General features: G+C 38.6%; 1 long non-coding RNA gene across 9 annotated transcripts in view; it reads left to right on the forward strand.

Annotated features, from left to right (window-relative positions):
• The window catches only part of LOC147826491 (uncharacterized), a 222,929-nt gene that overhangs the window by 159,801 nt on the left and 42,516 nt on the right, over positions 1-20,612 (forward strand). For 2 of the 9 annotated variants that reach the window (XR_015439612.1, XR_015439609.1), the window contains exon 3: positions 15,582-15,620. The exons of the other annotated variants lie outside the window; for them this stretch is intronic. This is a non-coding gene — a long non-coding RNA (uncharacterized LOC147826491). The remainder of the gene's footprint in view (positions 1-15,581; positions 15,621-20,612) is intronic. 9 annotated transcript variants of the gene reach the window in all.

A 20,612-nucleotide genomic window follows, 5' to 3' on the forward strand; every position in this document is an offset into this window, starting at 1 on the left:
TGTGTGTTTTTACACTTTGTATACATTCTGTCTGGCTTTTACAGTATAGTTTTTTGTGTGTGTCTGGCTTCTTTACTTCCACATTATTGTTTATAAAATTCATCCCATGTTGTGTATGATAATAGTAGCTTATTTGTTTTAATAGCTTTGAAGCATTAGTCAGCATGGACAATCTGTATTCTCTTGTTGAGGGACATTGATAGTGGTTATTTTGTAAATTATATTGTTGTTTATTTTATACTTTTCAAAAAGGTTGCTATAAATATTTTTGTATATGTATTTTGGTGTTGGTAACACATGAACATATTTGTAGTGGACACAAACTTATATATGCTCTCTCTTTCTCTCTCTCTCTCTTTCTCTGTCTCTCTCTCTCTCCAGAAACAAACACCTTTGGATATGCCTATTCCAGAGTTCTAGTTGTTCCACATACTCATTAACATTTGAGTATTCCAGTTTGTTTAGCTATTGCAGTGGGTTTGTGGAGGAATCTCATTAAGGTTTTAATTTAATTTGTTTTTTCATGATTATTAATGATGTCTAACATCTTTTAATAAGTGCATTGGCCATTTAGATATCCTGTTTTATGAAGTAACTTTTACCTGTCTTTCAATTGGATTGTCTTTATATATTAGTTATTTATTTAGCTCCTCATTTTGGACCCTTTCTTGGAAACATGCATCCCCAAAATACTAAAACTCAGTGACTTGCTTTTACAAAAGTGTGTTAATGGTGCCTTTTGATAAATGAGAATCTTTATGTTTACTGTATCATAATTCATCATTCTTTTCCTATATTGTTAGTGGTTTTGTGTTTTAATAAATCTTTGCTCATCTCGATCTTGAGAATATTCTCCTATGTTGTCATCTAGTACTTTTATGTTTTCACATTTTGCATTTAGATCTACAGTGCAAGGTATTTGAAACTGAGTTGTGTGTATGGTGTGAAATTTATATGGTGAGGGTAGGACATCAGTCTTTATTTATGTGTTGATGAGACAGTCCATTTAGCATCATGAAAGGACTAATTTTACCTGCTACACTTTAATGCCGGTTTTTGTCATCAACCAAGAATGTACAGTAAAAGTTGGTTTCTGAACTCTGTTGTGCTTTATTAGTCTATTTATCTGTTCTTGTACCAATATTGCCCTATCTTAATTAGTCCTGTATCTCCTGACATAATTATATAATTTTTTTTCCTTTTTCTCTGTTAGGTCATCCTTTTGGTGTTTAGTTACACTTACTTATAAGATCCAGAGCAATTGGAGCCAGTTTTCTCTCTTCTTTCTGAAACAAATGATTGCTATTCAATCTTCTTTTTAAATACAGATTAATGTCCTATATCAGTAATGCTTAGGATGAGAAGAATTCCAGGTTTCAGATATTTTGGATTTTGTAAGGTTTGCATACCCACAGAGAGATAACTTGGAGACGGGACACAAGTGTAAACATGAAATTCATTTTTGTTTCATATATGCTTCATGTATACAGCCTGCAGGTGATTTTATGCAGAGTTCACAGTGTGGCTGCATGTTCACTTGGGACCCCTTACATGAGGTCAAGTCAGGTTGGAAATTTTTCACTTGTGGTATCATGACAATGCTCCAAAATTTCAGATTTTGGAGCATGTCAGATTTCAAATTAAGGATAGCCAACCTGTATATGAATTTAGGGCTAAAAATCTCCATGTAAAGATGGGGCACACTCTTTTTCTCAAGTGTACCATTAGCAGATCTTGAGGATGTTTCAATTTAACAAGCTCCTAGTCTTACTGTTGGTCCTTCAGAATTTATGTGACTTTTCCCCTTGGTAGCTTGTCTGTTTTCGTTGTCCTTGGTCTTCAGCAGTTTTACCATGAAAGTGTTTGGTTGGAAGCCCTGTCCTGTCCCTTCCTCCCTTCCCTCTCCAGCTCCTCCCTCCTTCTCACTCCGCCTCTCCTCACCTCTGCTATCTCCTGCTTGGGATTTGTAGTCTTAGGTTTTTGGAGTCTTAGGTTTGACATCTACTTTCACTTCTGTTTCAATACATTTCTTCATGTTTTTCCCCATTCTGTCCTTTCCCCGTGTTGCACATGGCTCTTACACTCTTTTTCATATTTTTCCTTGTCTTCAGTTGTGTATTTTCTTCAGATTCATCTTCCATTCCATAGGTCGAGGTTTATTTCGTTTTTAACTTGTTCATTAAATTCTTAATTTTTTGTTGTATTTTTTTCTTATTGCATTTCATTTGATTTTTTTATGGTTTTCAGGTCTTTGCTGAAATTATTTTGTACTTTATTTCCTTAAATGCAAAACATTTCTTAAATATAATTCTTCAGAATCCAAAATCCAAATATAATAATTTTAATCTCTTTTCTATTGCTATTGACTGTGATTTTAGCTAATTTTTTTGACATGTCCTATTACTTTCAGTTAAATGAATTCATACTATATAAAAATTGTAGAGACAGTTTATCTCAGGATTATATCTTTCTTCAGAGAGGATTTAAATTTGTTTTTATCAGATAGCTAAGGAACATATGAACTTCATCCATTCATAGGTTGAGCAGATTGAAAACTAGGTTTCAGTTTTTGTGATGGTTGTGCTACTGAGAGCTCACATTTGCACTCCTAGTTTATAGCTTCCTGAGGCACCAACTGCAAACCCATGGCTGCTCTTTCTGGTTAGATTCTGATTCTCCCTGCACGTCTCAACCTTATGAGACTGAATAAGCTCCTTTCAGCTCTGCAGACTTTCAGATACTACTTTCTGCTTAGTTTTTCTCATCTTTCAGCTGCTGCATGAAAATTAGCAAATGCCTTAGAGAGAGAAGTATAGTCAAATGCTAGTTCAGCTCTGGGTTTCTCTTTCATCTCTAAGACCTTGGCTTTTCAAATTCTCACTGTCTTGGTAATACAGTACTCTGATGCTTTCAAATAGATGGTCATTCGACTTAAAATTTCCAGTGCTTTTAGTGGCTTATGGCAGTAAGGTTCATTTCAAAGAAGGAACTCTGCCATTTTTGGGAAGGGAAACGTCAGCACAACTAAGATTTGTTTGTTACTTTTACTTCAGTAATTTTCTCAGACCTTTTTCTTTCATAGCAAAGAGCATGGAAGCATATAGAGATTTTGCTTCAAGTCACATTACTAGTTAATCACACAAATCTGAGTTTAAAATATAGATTTCCTGACTACTGATACTGGATCTAGTGCTTTTGCTTTAGGTAAAATACTGTGGCAATACTAGAAATAATATTTGGAAGTTGCATATTCTGCTCAGAAGAAGCATTCTTTTCCATCTATAAATATGTAAATTCCATTATGTGCTGGGAAATGTGCTACATTTTGTTGGGGCTCAGAAATTTGTAATAACTCACATGTGTTGGGTACTTAGTTGGTTAGACACAGTGCCAAGAGTTTTATGTCCATCAACTCTTTCAGTCCTCATACCCCTCTGAGAGGAGACATTTTACCGCCTCAGTTTTGAATTAAGGAAGCCTTATTTCAGAGAAGTCCATTAAGTTGCTTAGGTCATACTGTTGTAAGTGACTGACAAGTACTTGAACTTGTGTGATGTAGTGGAATTCACAGTGCTGTTTGGAGTTAGACCAGGTCTACTAAGCTGGCATTGTCACTGCACGGCCACGCGACTTGGAGCAAGGTCTTCTATGAGTCACCATGTCTCAGTTAGTAATAACAAGGCTCTGATCACAGTGTGGTAAAGAGAAAACCAAATACCGTACATGAGCACACCAGGTAAGGCATAAGTCACTAAGCAGAGCCTAAAGCCCCTTCTTTGTTCCCATACAACGAGAAACATTTGAAAAGGGCTTCAAAATTCTTAATACACTTGCAAGAACTGCACATATTTAACCCTTACAACAATTCTGAGCAGGTAGTCATGTGGAAATCACGTATCAGAGAAGTAAAGTAACTTGCTTCCAATTACACAGATTATGTATAGACAAGATAAGCTTTGTTGATTGTGGTGTGCCTAGATCAACACTATTATATGCCTTGGAAATGGAGTTTAGTAGATTAGTTAATATTTCAAATGCTCAAAAGGAGTATGCTATTTAAAAGATCCCTGCAGTGAATGCTTTTGTGAAGTCAGGATAATTCTGGAAATGAAAATTATACCCTGCTAATTTATCTGTTTTATAAATTTGGCTTCTACTATTTTTTAAGTTGTGCCTAATATTGACTTTTCCATGCTCAAAATGTTTTCCTGTTGATAAAATATTGTAACTTCATTCCGGGAATCTAAAGTTGATGGTACTCTAAGGAACAGCAAATGTCAAAATCCACTAGGGTTAATTGTTTTGAATGTCTTTTAAAAGTAAAGGAACATATAAAATCAATGAAACAGTGGTAGCAGAATTAAATTATCCTGAAACTGTTTTACTCAAATGTATGATTCACTTGAACATTTTAATGTCTTGCTCAAGAGAGACATTTGAACTAGAGCTAATGTCTGCCGCAGAGTGCTGCCGTCATCAGATGCGTTAGCCTGGCTGCTCTTTACGACAGCTACGTGGTCTGCTGGTCAGGGGAGTGTTCGCAGAGGCTCCTTGACTTTCAGAAGAAGGCATCAGTGTTCCTGCCTGCAACCCGCCGGTAGATTAGAAAAGTCGTCTTCCGGGCTCCTGCAGAAGCTACACTCTCAAATTTCCCTTCGCCCCGATCTTAACCAAGCTTAGCTGCTTAACTATGTTCATACTTACAAACGCCCGAAGAATCTTCGCCCCATCCATTTATCAACATCAATAGCTTCCGGTATCTCTCCTTAGACACTGTGTGGCTAATATTGCTCACTGTGTGTGGTCTATGGTACAGCAGCGAGGCATCTGCCCTGGAGTGCAGCTGGCTAGACTTCACCTTTCTCTGCTATTTATCTGCAGCCACCCTAAGTGTAAATGATATTGGCATTGTTTATCACCCCTAAACCTTCACCATTTCGTTCTTGGACAGTGCTGGTCCTGCAGAAATTCATTATTGTGACCCTTCATTAAATCACCATCAATGAATTGCTCTTTGCTATTGGGTCATAAACCTATGTTGAGAAATGTTAAAGGAGCTACCATGTGAAATTTACTATATAATCTAGTGACGTTCAGTGATATGCAAGCTGGTTGCTATGCACAGCTATAGCAAAAATTATACAAAGTTATTACTAAATACATTAAATATTAAATAATTAAAAAGAAAAGATTATAGCTCATCATTTCCTAATTATCTGTCTCCATTTTTCTGTACCTGTGCTCTTGAGGTTGCTTATAGTTATTGTATATGTGTAAGGGAAATATTCAATAAGATGGGCTACTCATGGCACATGCTTTCCCCACTCCAAGTTCAGGGAAATGGGCCAGTGTTGGAGCACTTGCACCATCAGGCCTTAGTCAGTGGCCCTCCTCCAACTGCTCATGATATATCTGCCAGCTCATGCATAGGTGTCGAAGACATGGTGTCCGACTTTGTGGGAAGTTCCTCTTAGGTCTCAAAGACAAACTCGGGTGTGCTTCTCTTCATGTGCATGTTTGTTCTTTACAACTCAGTGATTATTAGTAGGAGCTGTGTTTTATTCTGTGCCTTGGCTGATGAATACCAAGAGCTAAATTCCCAGCATCTTCCCAAACAACAACAAAACCCAACATCGACAAAGAAAATCCCCCAAACCAAACCCAACCAGAACAACAAAAGAAAGCACAAAATGTTCCAGTCTTCAAGATTCATTCAGTTTTCTGCTAATGCTTATACTTGTGGTCCCAACTTGTTTTCTGTTCTCCTTCTTCTTTCTCTTTTGTCTCTCTCCGCCATTCTCTATTTTTTCTTTTTCTTTGCTTTGCTTTATACTGTTGGTGTATAGATTTAAAGCTGCCTCTAAACATGTTTAAAATGATATGTGGGTATAAAATAAGCAGCCTACTTTTCTTTACACACACACTCTTAATAATTGAGAATTAAAGTTTTTTAAAATATAGGTTATATCTTAGTATAATATCTCTTAAGGGCTTTTCCTACTTCAATACGAAAAACACTGATAAAGTTAAAATGTAATTTAGAGTTACAAAAGGGCCTATAATGAAATCTGGGTGAGAATAGTTCTCTTACTATACTTCTTATTTATTGTCTCTCTCCCTTCCCTAGAAAGAAAGTAACATGAAGGTAGAATGTATCTCAAAGGGTTTAAAACTGTTTCTGGTGTTCACTAAGTATTTTTGAATGAATAAAGGACTAATTCATGAATTTTCTAGTGCTTATGAATACCAACATTTGAGTTTTAGTAATATATTACGCTCACACAGACACACACACACACGCTTCCATTTTGTACTTATCACCTCTGTTTAGATTCTGTTTCTCTAGATTGTAATTTTTCAATTAAACATTCATTGCTAATTTTTTTCCCACTAGCTTCATAGAAATATGGTCACACATCATAAAATGAAGCAATATGGCATTTTCTACCCATATGGAAAGACTAATCATTCTAAACGAAGTCTAAAGTTTAATATCTCTGCATTCCTCTGATGAGTTTCATGAATCACTTATTATTGCGTTATTTGTTCTCGTACAGGAAAAGGCAGAACTAATATTTGTTGAGTGGCTAGTTTGTGATAGAAGCTCGCTGTGTGCTTAATCACACCGATGTCCCTAATTCCCCCGACCATCCTGGAAGCAGCGACTGCTGTTTTACCCACTAGGCCCACAGGGCAGCTGGAGCTCAGAGAGGGGACGCGGTGTCCCTCTTCACAGCAGCTCCCTCTAAACTTGGCTCCGGATCTGCACCCAGCTCCCCACCTCAGTCCCTTGCCTCTGTCTCGCCCTCCCCTGTCCCGGGTCTCCCTGGAACTGCTTCCATTCCTTTACTTGGTTGGTTCCCAGCTACCTGACAGGAGGGCCAAGCTCAGCTGTCAGTGTTCAGCCAGTGGGAAACCTATGAAGTTTTCTAGCATTGGAGAATTATTCAGGCAGCAGCAGGGGGCATGGTGCATTCCTACTGGGGGCTAGAGATAGGCCAGTGGGCGTGGGACCTTCCAAACTGTGGGCAACAGAACCGTGGCCTCCCCAGTGTCTGTGTCCTCCTCACTGGAGCCTTGTCTATGTGACTTTACGAGAATCAACGCCTTTACTGCTGCTTAGATGGTAATGACCTTAATCATGGGAATAATTATCCTGGATTATCCAGTTGGGCCCAATCTAATCTTTGCTGTAGTCCAAGGGAAATGGCCAGGCAAATGCAGTGTGGCTGCCTGTGAAGAGGAAGGAGCCACAGTATGTGGGCCGCCTCTATCAGCTGGAAGAGGCAAGGAGAGGAATTCTGGCCTAGAGCCTCTAGAAAGCCACACAGCGCTGCTGACCCCCTGGTTTGAGCCCAGGGAGACGAGACCTATGTGGGACTACACAACTGTGAGAGTACATTTGTGTCATTTTAATCCACTAAGCTTGTGGTGCTGTGCTACAGCAACTGTAGACCTCTGATATAAGAGGGATTTCAGCTGAAGCAGGGTAGTGGTGCCCCTCTTTCTGCCACTTCCAGTCATGGCTTTCCTGCCCAGCAGCTGGGGGTCTGTGGCCCCAGGGCCTGCTGCTTTTCTCAGTAGTAGCCTCTCCCTGCTGGACCCCAAGCAGGCTGCTCTCCTCCTGCCCTGTGAACTGCCTAGGCTCTGACTCCTCGCACATGGACATTCCAGTCCCCAGAAGCTTCCCTCCTCTGGCTTTTTTCCATGGTTTACATTCTCTTTGATCTCTGTTTTCTCTGATTAGCTCTAGTATCACCGTCCAGGACACACAATTAGCATTGCATTATATTCAGCCACTTCATCTCTGCTGTGCCTTCACAATGTCCCTTAGTGCTCCAATATTATATGCTATTTTGCATTGGTTACTACTTTTAAAAAGTGTCCCACATTATTCTGTAATGTATTAGAAACTGTGATATAGTGAAAGGATCATGTACTTTGAATTCTTACTTACTAATTTCCTAGCTGGGCATCTTTGACAAGATACGAAACCTCTCTGAGCCTCAGTTTCCTTATCTGTAGAATGCAGGTAATATCTACGTCACAGATAAGATTTAACACATTCCTGCCAGCTGACCCTGCCATAGTCCTGTCCATCATGCGGGGACAGCCCGTTGTGAATGTGTTAAAGCACTCTAGAACTGTTGCTTCCTATGTCATTCCTCCCTGCTGGCAGCATCCACTCAGTGCTTCAGCACACAGTAGGCTTCCAGGTGGACCTCATGCTGCCAGCAAAATTTCCCTTTTAAAGATTTGTCCATCATTCTGTACTTGCACACTTCACTAAGCCTTCACTGTAACTGTCTGGAGAGTCGACTACTGTCTTGATAACTTTCATGAATTAAAACTCCATTTTAGCTGTCTTAAAAGGCTTAGCTGATTGTGTTGTCTGTTTAACTTCTGACGGACCTCTAGTTCATTTTACAAAATGTTTCCTGGGCACAACCTTGATAAATCTTCCACCTGTCCATGGCCACCGACCACACACAGACTCTTGCAGGCCCATTTCCTGTGATTTTCTGATCATGACATTCTTTCTCACTCTAGCCTGCCATCTCTCAATGTTCTTTCTGCTTTCATTCGCCATGGACGCCATTTCAGGTTTATTGTTCTTGGATCCAGTTGTTTGTGGGGGAGGCGAGGGGCTTTATGATCTATGAGGGCTTTTGCTGCCGGCTTCCTCAAAACCTGGGGATGCAGGTTGTCTGCTCTCGAGACCTTTGCTTTTCATAGTTCTCAGTCTCACCTCTGTTTCAGTAAACGTTAACCCCTGCTCATTCTCTTTGGCTACATCTTTCCATGTGAAGTGTATTCCCTCTGCTGCGCCAATGAGCCAGGGAGCAGGGGTTTTCATTTCCGCAGGAAGTCTCTGTTCTCCTCTCTTCCCTGATTACATCCTGCTGATAACCCTATCAAGGCGGGATCTTTTGTCAGGTGCACTTTGCTTCCTGCCATTGTGCTGTGATACATTTTTATGCTAGCATTATAGTATCTGATATCAGCAAGTCCAAGTGGCTGGGGACTTGCTGGAAGAAATCTTTAGAGGCGAGATGATTTATTGCTGAAAATTGAATCCAAAATGTATTTTATGAAACTATATTTTTTTCTTTTGGTGTAAATTTTAGGAAACTTTTAAGAGAGACTTTCTTTCCTGGTTGTATTGATTTCCTGTGGCTGGGTAAGATTTGCAAAGAGTTGCAGGCTAATACCTATTTTGGGGCATTAGCTGGCATCATTCTTTGAGACTGTTTTTAGCTATGGAATGTAGCTAGTAAGTCCTCTTATATATGGTCCCCACACTGCTTCTCTGCTAGTGTGCTTGGAAAGTGGTATATGGAAGTCCCCTTTACAGGCCTGTCCCTAAGCTTCGGAAAATGTGAACAACTTCTTTTTGCTAACATGGAATGTGTGTCACACATGGATTATTGACCTGAGCAGACTATGCCAGCCCTGTGTGTTGGGGTGCAGCTTGTGGCAGATATGCACTCAAAGCGTGGCATGATGTCAGTATCGTGTCAAGGAAAGGGTCCCCATTTACTGGAATGTTGACTCTTAGCCTTCTTAATTCTTTTTTTTTTTTTTTAGGCTTCTTAATTCTAAGAGTCCGTGATCAAGGCAGAAAACAGTTTTCAAGGAAATACAGCACTGTGAAGTGGTCAAAGGCAGTAAGATAGCCAGGGATGCTTTTATAGATGTGTGAAACATGATTACATTGTGTTAATGTTTTGTAAATATTTAGGACTTTTTATAATGCTGCCTTGACTCTTGTGATATTTTCAGTTATATAACCAGAAAAGTATAATATATGAAGACATGCTGTGAAAATAACCAAGGATTATCATGAGTGGGCCTAAAAGGGAAGAAGGCCTACTATGCTGTCTATTTTTTTGTTTATTTGTTTGTGTTAGGGACAGAATGAACTTCTTGAATAAATTACTTTTTGAATAAATTACTCAATGTCCTAATTGCTCTTCAACTTTTTGAAAGTAGTGGACCCACCCCAGGATGGCTTGGCTCCTGGATGGTATGAAGGGGAATAAAGGAGAGATCTGCTTCTGCTTCTTCGGAGGAGCTCCAGTCCTGCCATCACCTGGGACGTCATCTCCTGGCTTCCAGCGCAGACTCTTCGGCTTCTGGCCCTGACCCATCGGCCTCCTGATGTGGACTCGCAGGGGACACTGCAGTGAGCTCCAGGCCTTTGACTGAGCCCTTGCTCTCTGGTGTGCAGTCAGACCCTTTGCACTCTTCCTCATCTGACTCTGTGGGTGGCCATTGTAAGCCAGTCCCGTAAACTCTTATATATTTGTGTATCTCATGTTATCTTTATTTCTCTAGTATACACTGACCCACACAGAGACCAATGTCATAATTGCGCTTCAACTTTTTGAAAGTAGGTGGCAGCATCCCCATAACTGTTTCCACTCATATGACTGTGACTTTTCTTTTGCTCTTGGTAAGTGCTCAGTCATCTCCCTCATGCCCTCCATTATCTGCAGACGGCGTGAGTGGACAGGTGGGCCAGAGCAGCCATTTTACACAAAATGCACTGTGAACCTCTCCCCTGGTTCCACCACAGCAATCCTGCAGCCTTCCAGGAGTAGTTTATCATGGCCTTCACGAGGTGGGTAATAAGAATATCAACCAGTCCTATGCAGACCAGACTGCATTGCTCATAAACTCAACACTGCTGCTAATGCATTTGTAGAAATTTGTAACCAGAAAAGCTAGCCATTTTCATATTTGTTTTCCACCGCGTAATACTATGGACTCCCTTTATTAAAAATTTCAGAGCTGTTATGCTCATGATTAAATAGAACAGATTTTTCTGAGGTCGAAAGCTTCAAAAATTGGTAATCTTTGCTTGATTAATTTACAAATAGTAATTACTACACTCAAATTCCCACATGAAAGCACAAAGAAAGTCAAAGGGATGAAGTTCTAAATCCTGATATTAAATTTATGAAAGGTCATAGGTCTCTACAGTTTTCTTTGCCCCCATGCTCATTCAAGGAGAAAACTCCCTTATGGAAATAAGCTTATGTGTTTGAAAATATCTTGCATTTTTCTCCTGAACAGGAATACTTTGCAAGTGAAATAATTACTATGAATGCTCTCCCTGTGTGAGGAAACCAGGAACACTGATTTTTATTTTTATTTTCAGTTGTCCCCAGGGAAGTACAGGAGTGACTTGGACCTGAATGACAGTTCTGTATTGCAACCAGAAGGGTGCACTGTTGTACCTTAGTTATTGCTCAGAGTAGAGAAGAAAAAAGAAAATAACAACTGTGTTCTTGCCAACCAACTTAATTTATATATTCTGGTAATCTGCCTTTGGTCTTGAATTGGACTAGCAACCTTGCTTCAGTTTTTGATTTCCTGAGTTCTGGTCACTCCTTTCCCAGTACCAGTGAGTGAACTAAAGGTTCACAGAGGAGAATGATTACCGGCCTGTTCAAACGTGATGATGTGGTATGGTTTTCTCTTCTTTGATTTTTCTCTTCTCTGCAGAAGGGATTGGTCACCTTTGTTACAGACGGGATGGCTTGGGCAGCAGCCTCCAGATGCAGAGCTCTGGAATGTTCCCAGCCTTAACATCTGGGGTTAGCTGGCTCATTCCCAACTTTGTTCCCTGCTTTTCTGGGCTTAAATTACTGCTGTGGGGTAATTACACACTGGCTCTAATGAGGAGGACCCAGTCATCCTGTTTGTTATTTGCCCCATCCCAGTGTTACTATTGAGATACTAGATTTTTTTTTTTTGTAGGAAAACATATATACATGTTGCACTTTCTGATTTCTTAAAATGAAGAAGCAATAACAAGTGTTTATTTCTGAGAGCTTACTGGTCATGAGCCTCTTTAGACCATACAACAAAAGAACAGGACATACATGAAACATTTTTCTGAGTCTTTTTTGGAGATACATTTTTGGTCACAGTTGCATAGATACAGAAATACATGTCTGATATCAGTTTTCTCAAGCATGGAATTGGCATGGTAAATTTCTGGCAGTTTATTTGTAGTTCTGTTAACATTATTGCAGAATTTTCTCAATAAATTTTTAAGTACATACTATGGTAATTTTAAACCAAAAATATTAGAAAATATGAGAAGATTGCTTCTTAAATAAGTATGCTTAAAGTGGTAGTGAGGATGGAGACAGAATAAGGAAGAAATAAATGACAGTGAGGGTGAGCATGTCAGGACACCAGAAAACCAGCAGATAGATCACCCCGCCCCCACCAAGACCCCGAGGCGGGCACAAAACCAAAAAGGATGACCCTGACCTGCATCCAGCCTCATTTTCATTGTGACTTTGATTCCCTCAGTGGGCGTAGGATGCCACGAGCCTCCTCTGAAATCTTGTTTGGTCAGAAACTGCCCCTCCGAATGCATGGGCAGAGTCAGGTACCCACTGGGCTGTATCTCCTACCAGTCCCTCACATAGATCTTCCTATAACCCCAGGACCCTAAGAGACCTAGCGCCTGCCTCTCTCTGGGCTCAGGGCTCTTCTCACTGGGCTGCTCTCCCACCCTGTGATGGGTACCTTTTTTTCACTTACTCTTGCTACTCCTGTTAATAAATCTTACTCTAGGTCTGAGGGTCCCGCTACATTCTTTGGAACATCAAGAACCTGGAAACAACTCCCCCACAGCTCTGCATCTGATAACAGTAGAACCAAGCCACAAGAATAACACACGAATGGCCCATCATAAATCAACTGTGTCTAGAAATGTAAAGAAAAAGTTGTTGCCTCTGAGCGATAGGGTTATGAGGGAGTTCTCCCTGCTTATTGGCACTGTAGTGTTCAAATTATCTCCAGTGAAAATGTGTTACATGCATAATTAGAAAACAGAAAGGAAAAATAGCTTGTCCTATACAAACTGAAAGCGTCCAAGCAATTTAATAGGAAGCTTCCCAACATCATCTCGTTGCAAATACCACATTTTAACATTTAAAGGAAAAAGTTTTAAAGTGTAAATGGTCATATGTATTTATGGATTTAACATTTAAAAATCAACTTCCACTGAACAATGTCCAATTCCTAAGCGATGCTCTGCTCTGTACATGTGATTTGATAACTCAAGTTACTATTTTCCTGATAGTTTCCATTTCTATTCAGTATTCTGTGACCACAGCTAGAGAGCTAATACTCATCTGACTAGGATCAAACAAAAGAGCTGCTATCATCCTTTCTCTTTTTTGATCTTTTTGAGGCAGGTGGCTGTTGGACTAAGTTAACCCTTACTTGATTACTTTGTGTCACGTAAGCACAACTCAAACAACGGGGAATATTTGCATCAGTTAAGCATCAAGCAGTTCTCTGCCTTCTGTTTCAGTTTCTGTGGTTTTAGTTTGTTTAAACAATTGCAGGAGGCTGTGTCTGCAGGTATACAAAAGCAGTTGCCCTTGCTAATGGGATGGGTTTCACCCGGAAGTTCGATTTCACCAAGGTACATCCCCTATGTACCACGTAGCATGGCTTTTTCCAGGCATATATCTTGGGACTAGGATGACTGAGATACGTGTTTGCTTCACTCTAGTCCTCACCTTCTGGATAACTTGGGGCTAATTAATCATTGACTGGTTTTCTTTCCCATAAAAATCCAATTCTAGTTAATAATGTGTGCTTGTATTTAAATAGCACAGTACCTTGTAGTAACAACTCATCTAACCAGACAGGTTCCCATCATTTGGGAATATGACACACAGCCAGCTAATCAGGTTATTATTGTCCCAAAGGTCACAGAAATCACCGGATTAACAATTATCGAGATTGAGATTATGCATTTTGCTTTGTAGGCGTAACCCCACATGTTGTATTTAGGTTATATGGCATGTGTTCATGGTTTGAATATTCTTAGAATTTTTATATAAATGTCCACGGGTTTATGGTTTATGTTAGAGCTTTGCTGAAGATTTAACAATGCAATTTGAGTGAAATAAGTAAAAATTGAAAGAAGTAGAATGCATATTTACTACATTTACTCTTTTTCCTCATATTACTGTACTACAGTATACTTCATATGGAATGCTGGTATACTATTGCAATGTGTATTTAATCACAAAATTATTATGTACGACTGAGATTTTTACCATTTTTATGCTCTACCAAGTATGAGAGGTAGGAAATGCTTTCTTAAAGGTGGTACGTTACAAGAGCAGATATCCTCATCTCTTGGTTGGAGGTGGGGTAGTGCAGGCATAGCACTCTCCATGGGATGTGTTGGGGTAAATAAAAAGTGCACATTCTTCTTTACCCCCAAGTGAAAATCATGGGTATTGGACATTGTGGGGTTTCCTGTATGATAGAGTTTTTAGTTGGTCTGTATTTGGCTCATCTTTACTAGACAGAAAGCAAGAAGACCTGCACAGTATCCATGTGCTGTGAGATGTCACTTTAGTCACTTTCTAGCCCCATAACCTTAATATCTGTGGTATAATGAATGATATATAATTGATCTTCATTCCTAATTCCTGGCAAGTTCCTGTAAGCCTTTGGAGTTTGCTGAGTGATAAAAGTAAGAGGAACAGCCTTTGCTCTTTGTAGGAAGTGCCCTCTAACCATACCAGAGAGCATGCTACTGAGGTGACTCACAGAGGAGGGGATCTGGTTGCCTCAGAGAACAACTCTGTGATCGGAGGTTAGAACTTTCAGGCCCACCCCTCCAAGGAGAGAGGGTCACTCACCAGTCTCTGTGGACCTAATCAGTCATCCTTCCTGTGCTTGGGATCCCTCCGTATCTATCCTTCTATATCTCTTCCTCTAGTTCTTAATTGATGTCCTTTAAAATATCATTTGTAATAAATTGGTAATAGGAAACTTTCCCTGGGTTCTGTGAACTATTCTAGCAAATTATGGAACTGTGAATGTGTGGGTTTAATTCTAGATCTCTGTCCCATTGGCTTCTCTAACTCCCTTGATGCCAGTACAATGCTATTTTAATGACTATCACTTTGTACTACATTTTGAAATAATATATTTTGATATTTTCATCTATGCTCCCTTGGTTTAAGATTGCTTTGTCTATTCCGGGTCTTTTATGGTTCCATATGAAGTTTAAGGTTGTTTTTTCTATTTCTGTAAATATTGTCACTGGGATTTTTTTTTTTTAAGAGTAGGAAAAAATTAATGGGAGAAAGAAAGCTTCTGCCTAAGAGAGATGGAAGGGGGATTGGAAAGTGGGTTGCCCACCATTGGGATTTTGATGGGATTATTTTGGGTAAAATAGATATGTGTGAAGGTAACTTTGGGTAAAATGGATATTTCAACAGTGTTAAGTTTTCCAATCCATAAACATGAGATGTGTTTCCATTTATTTGTTTTTTAAAATTTCTTTTATCAGTATTTTTTAGTTTTAAATATATAAGTATTTTACCTCCATGGTTAAATTTATTCCTAAGTGTTGTATTCCTTATGATGCTTTTGTAAATGAGATTGTTTTCTTAATTTCTTTTTTGAGTTATTTGTTGTCCGCATGTAGAAACATAACTTATTTGTGTTGGTTTTTTATCCTGCAACTTAGGTATATTTGTCTATTAAATCTAATAGTCTTTTTGTGGTCTTTTTGTCTTTAGGATTTTCTATATATAAGATCATGTCATCTGCAAACAAAGGTAATTTTATTTTTTTCCAATTTAGACGTCTTTTATTTCTCTTTCTGGTGTACTCACTTTGGTGAGAAGAGATGAAAGTGGTTGATTGTTGTCTTCCTGACCTTGGAATAGGAAGTTTTTAGTTTCTCACTGCTGAGTATGATGTTATAATGTTAGCTACATTTGGCCTTTATTGTGTTGCGGTAAATTCCTTCTCTACTATACAATTCAGAGTTTTTTTTTAAATTACAAAATGTAGTTGAATTTTGTGGTGCTGTTTTATTGCATCTATTGAGATGATCATATGGTTTCCATCTTCTATCCTGTTAATTTGGTGTGTTACCTTAATTCATTTACATATATTGACACATTCTTGAATCTCAGAGATAATTTCACTGGCTTATGGTAGAGAATCTAAAATATGCCAGTGAGTTTGGTTTGCTAGTATCTTGTTAAGGATTTTCGCATCTAAGCTTATCAGGGATATCGGCTGACAGTTTTATTTTCATATAGTGTTTTTGTCTGGCTTCCTATGAGGGCAATGTTAGCTTCATAAATCTATTTGGAAATGTTCTCACTTTAATTTTTGGAAAAGTTTAAGAAAGGTTGGTGTTAGTTCTTCTTTAAATAGAATTTACCAGTGAAGCCATCTATTCTTGGATTTTTCTTTGTTGTGATTACTGACTTAATCTTGTTTATTATTAGTCTGTTCAAGTTTATATTTCTTTATAATTTAGTCTTAACAGATTATATATTTCTGGGAAATAATCTATTTCTTTTTTGGTTATTCAATTTGGTGCCTCAACAACAGTGAAATGAAATTAGAAATCAACAACAAATTTGTTAGAAAATCCAACAAATATGGAGAAATTGAGTAACACTCTCTGGAACATGCATCGAGTCAAAAATGAAACCAAAAGAGAAATTAGGAGTAACTTGAGGCAAACAAAAATGAAAATACAACATACCATAACCTATGGGATAGAGCACAAACAGTACTAACACAAAGGCAGTACTTTGTGGCCAGCAAAGAAATAGAAAAAAGATCTCACATGAGCAATCTGACTTTCCACCCCAGCAATGAGAAAAGAAGAACAAACAGCTGCAAATTAGCAGAGGAAACAAAATAGCAATGATTGGAGAAGAAATAAACAAAATTAAGAATAAAAAACATCAGTCAAAAAAATCAATGAAACTGAGCTTTTTAAAAGAAGATAAACAGAATTTTTAAGTCCTTAGCTAGACTTAATTAAAAGAGAAAGAGGACTCAAGTATAATGAGAAGTGAAAGAGAAGAAATTATAGCTGATGCTACAGAAATGAGAATCAGAGAATGTCATGAATGATGACCTTCATTTTAAAATATTTTTTCTGGATATAGAATTCTGGCCTGACAGGTTTCATTCTTTCACATCATTTCAAATAATTGTTCTTCTTTTTTCCTGGCCTACATGGTTTCAGTGAGACATTGGTTATGAACCATATCATCTGTTGTTCTTCTCTATGGAATATGCCTTTCTTTTATGTTTATAAGATATACACGTTAAGGAGATTTTTACAGCTGGTCTATAACATGCCTCGGTATGGATTTCATTTGCATTCTGCTTGGCATTTATGTGGCATATTGCATCTGTGAATTCTATTAGTTCTAATAATGGAGAATTTTTTGACTCTTTTATTAGTGCCTGTGTGTGGTACAGAATGCTTACAGTCCTTGTGTGGAACTGGCCCATGAACCTAACACATCTCCATTCCTTTCTTCACCCCTCCATCCTTCCTATTTCTTCCCCTCTTTCCCCAGCTCTCAATTCCCTTCACCTTTGAGAATACTTCCTAATATCTTTCTAGTAATATCTACCTAGTTGATACTTACTTCCTAATATCTGTCCTTTATTTTCTTCTTTATTTCTACTTTGTGTTTCTCATAGAAGAGAAACCATGCAGTATTTAAGCTTGTGTGTCAGGCTTATTGCACTTAACACTGCAGTCCCAAGGTGGAGAAATTTTAAGTCATAGCTTCTCCCAGTATTTTTGTTTTATTTTCTCCTTCTTCTCCTTGTAGAATTTCAGTCGGAGCTTTCCAGAACAGTCTGACATTATATAATAAGTCTCTGAGGCACCATTCTTGCTTTCAAATCTTTTTCCTTTCTCTTCTTCACATTTGGTAACTTCTGTCTTCACATTTACATCCTCTTCTCTGCCAACTCCATTTGCTAAGTTAATTATGTGGATATTTTACCTCCAGTACAGTATTTTTCGGTTCTAAAATTTTCACTTGATTCTCTTTGTTTCTCTGTTGAGATTTCCTATCTTTTTATTCTGTGTGAGTATATTTTATTTTACTTCATTTAAGCTAGTTATAATATCCACTTAAAAATCTCTGTCTACTAGTTCAGAGATCTGGTCCATTTTAGGGGAAGATTTAGCTGATTTCCTGGAGAACAAGTTTTATTCACTTCTTATTTTGTACACATCGGATAATCTTAAATTGTGTTTAGACATTATAAATGCTAAGCTATGGAGATTCCGCATTGTTTTTTGACTCGGATGAATGTTTCTGTTTTTCCAGCAGGCAATTACTTTGACCAGACTTGAACTCCAAGTACTGTTTCTTGGCTCAGGTGTTTGGAACTCACTTCAAATGCTTTGTTACCACTTGAGCTGCTCTCAACCCGTCCACACAGGGGCGCTCTGGGGATGGGTTATAACTGCTCGCAGAACTTGGGAAGTCCTTCTCTGGCTCTTTCCCTTCCCAATTTCCCTACTCCTTTCTACAGTCATGGTTTCTCTAGCTTTATTTTTTTGGTCCCTCGAGCCAAACACATTGTAGTTTTTCCCAGTATGCCCCCAGGTGCTCTGCATGAGCTACCCTGTGCCAGGCTCACAGCTAAGCAAACAGGGTCTTAGCCGGTGTCCCTCCTCGGAGCGCGCTGCCCACCCCCCGCATCTGTTCTCTTTGTTCCAGTCCCTGTGGCCTTCGGGTTGGTGCTGCTTGAAATAGGTCCTGGTTTTATAGGTTTTTTGTATAAGAGTATTATTCAGTTTGTTCTTGGCCTGTTATTCGCAGAAGCAAAAGTCTTTTCTTTTTCTTGAACTTTAAAACAATTGTTTTAGCTGTGCATGTTCACTGTAGAAAAATAAATTTGAATCTGATCAGTTTAATATAATTATTGTTGATATTTTCATGTGTGTATGTTCATTATTTGTCTATGGTCTAGAATACATAAAATACATTATATGGAATGCATAAATACACATACACATAAATAATGCCCATACATAAAGACACACATATCCATTGGTATCATCCTGCTTAGTTACTTGATTTTCTTTTTGTAGAAAGATTTACATTTTTGTGTGTGGTACATAGTGTGTCCACTCCTTGGGTGGAGTAGGTGCATGCACATAACACATCTTCATTCTGTTGTCATCCCCGCTCCCTCCCTGCATCTCCTCCCTCCCTCCATGCCTTGACCCCTTTCCCATTTGAGAGAGATCTGTCTCCCTATATCCTATTATCTGTCTTTTATTTTACTCGTTATTTATCATTTGGGTTTCTCGCATAAAAGAAACCACCTAATAGTTAAGCTTGTGTGTCTGATTTATTTCACTTAACATTATGATCTCAAAGATGACTCAGTTTATGTTTCTTCAGGCAGAGTGGTACTCCATGGTGAGTAAATGCCACATTTTCTTTATCCATTCATCTGCCGGTGGACATGAAGGTCCCTTCCAAGATTTAAGTAGTACAAATCGTTCTGCTATAAACATGGATAGTTGTTTAAGGTCATGGAGTTTCGATATGGAAATGCAGAAAATGTTTTGGGGAGGGATAGCGGTGATGGCTGTGTGGCACTGAATGCACCCGATTTTCTTTACCTAAAATACGTATATCTTTCCATGTCTTTCCATGTTTTGTTTGCTTAGTTAGTGGGGCATTTTTTTTTTTTTTTTTTTTTAGTGGTACTAAGGGTAGAAACCAGGCATATGCTAGGCAAGCAATTTTTCACTAAGCCACATCCTTACAGTGCTTGTCTTTTATTGCTTATATAATTTTTATAAATTTTTATTGTGTTAATGTATAATTTTATTTGTAATTTTTAATCATTAGGTGTTTAGGCTATTTCTAATTTTTCATTATTATAAATAATACTTAGGTGAATATCCATATTCCCAATATTGTTAATTGACTGAATTACTTTATTCGGCCAAATTCCTAACAGTGATATTGCTTCATGAACCATATATACACACATACATATATATTTTTTAAGGATTTGAAACCTATTTAACAAATTTAGCCCCATTATGATGTTATTAATTCATTCTAGCACAATGTGTAGGAGGCCAATACGCAAAGGTACCACGTGCCCTTATTTGGACAAAGGGCCTTTGCAGATGGGATTAAATTAGTCTGTGGTGACAGGATTGTTTAGGGTTATCAATGCAATCACAAATGTCCTCGTAGAGAGAGGCAGAGGGAAATGACAGACAGAAGAAAGGACAGTGTGAACACGGAGTGGTGGCTACAAGCCAAAGGGTCCTCGTGGTCCCTGGAAGCTGGCAGAGGAAGAAATGAGCTCTCCTTGGCCCAGAGGGACTGTGTCCCTGCCAGTGTCGTACTGAGTTTAGAAATCACTGTGAGAGGAGAAATTTCTATTGTTTTAAGCCACTAAATTTATGGTAATTTGTTAAAACATCCTTCAAAACTAATGCCAGGTATGACAATGAATGGAACCTTATGGAAATCTCTTCTGATCTTTAGAGAGAAAATCGAACTTTTCTCTATTTCAGGATCCTTTGAATGTGGAAAAATCCTAGCTTCTCTCTGTATTTCTTGGCTGTTTCGAATCTGTGGATTGGGGGTCAGTTGATGAACATCCAACGTGCACTGACTCCTTTTTTTAATGAATTCGTTTTCACATCTCTCTCTGATAGAAGCCTCTAAGGAGAGCCGCCTAAGAGAAAAGCAGGTCAGGCTCAAGTAACTTACGTTCTGTGTAGGTTGTCATGT

The sequence above is a fragment of the Heterocephalus glaber genome, unplaced genomic scaffold (genome assembly GCF_053883595.1).
Source record: "Heterocephalus glaber isolate CG9 unplaced genomic scaffold, H.glaber_assembly_v1.0 deba00001472, whole genome shotgun sequence".
NCBI classification, from domain to species: Eukaryota; Metazoa; Chordata; class Mammalia; order Rodentia; family Bathyergidae; genus Heterocephalus; species Heterocephalus glaber.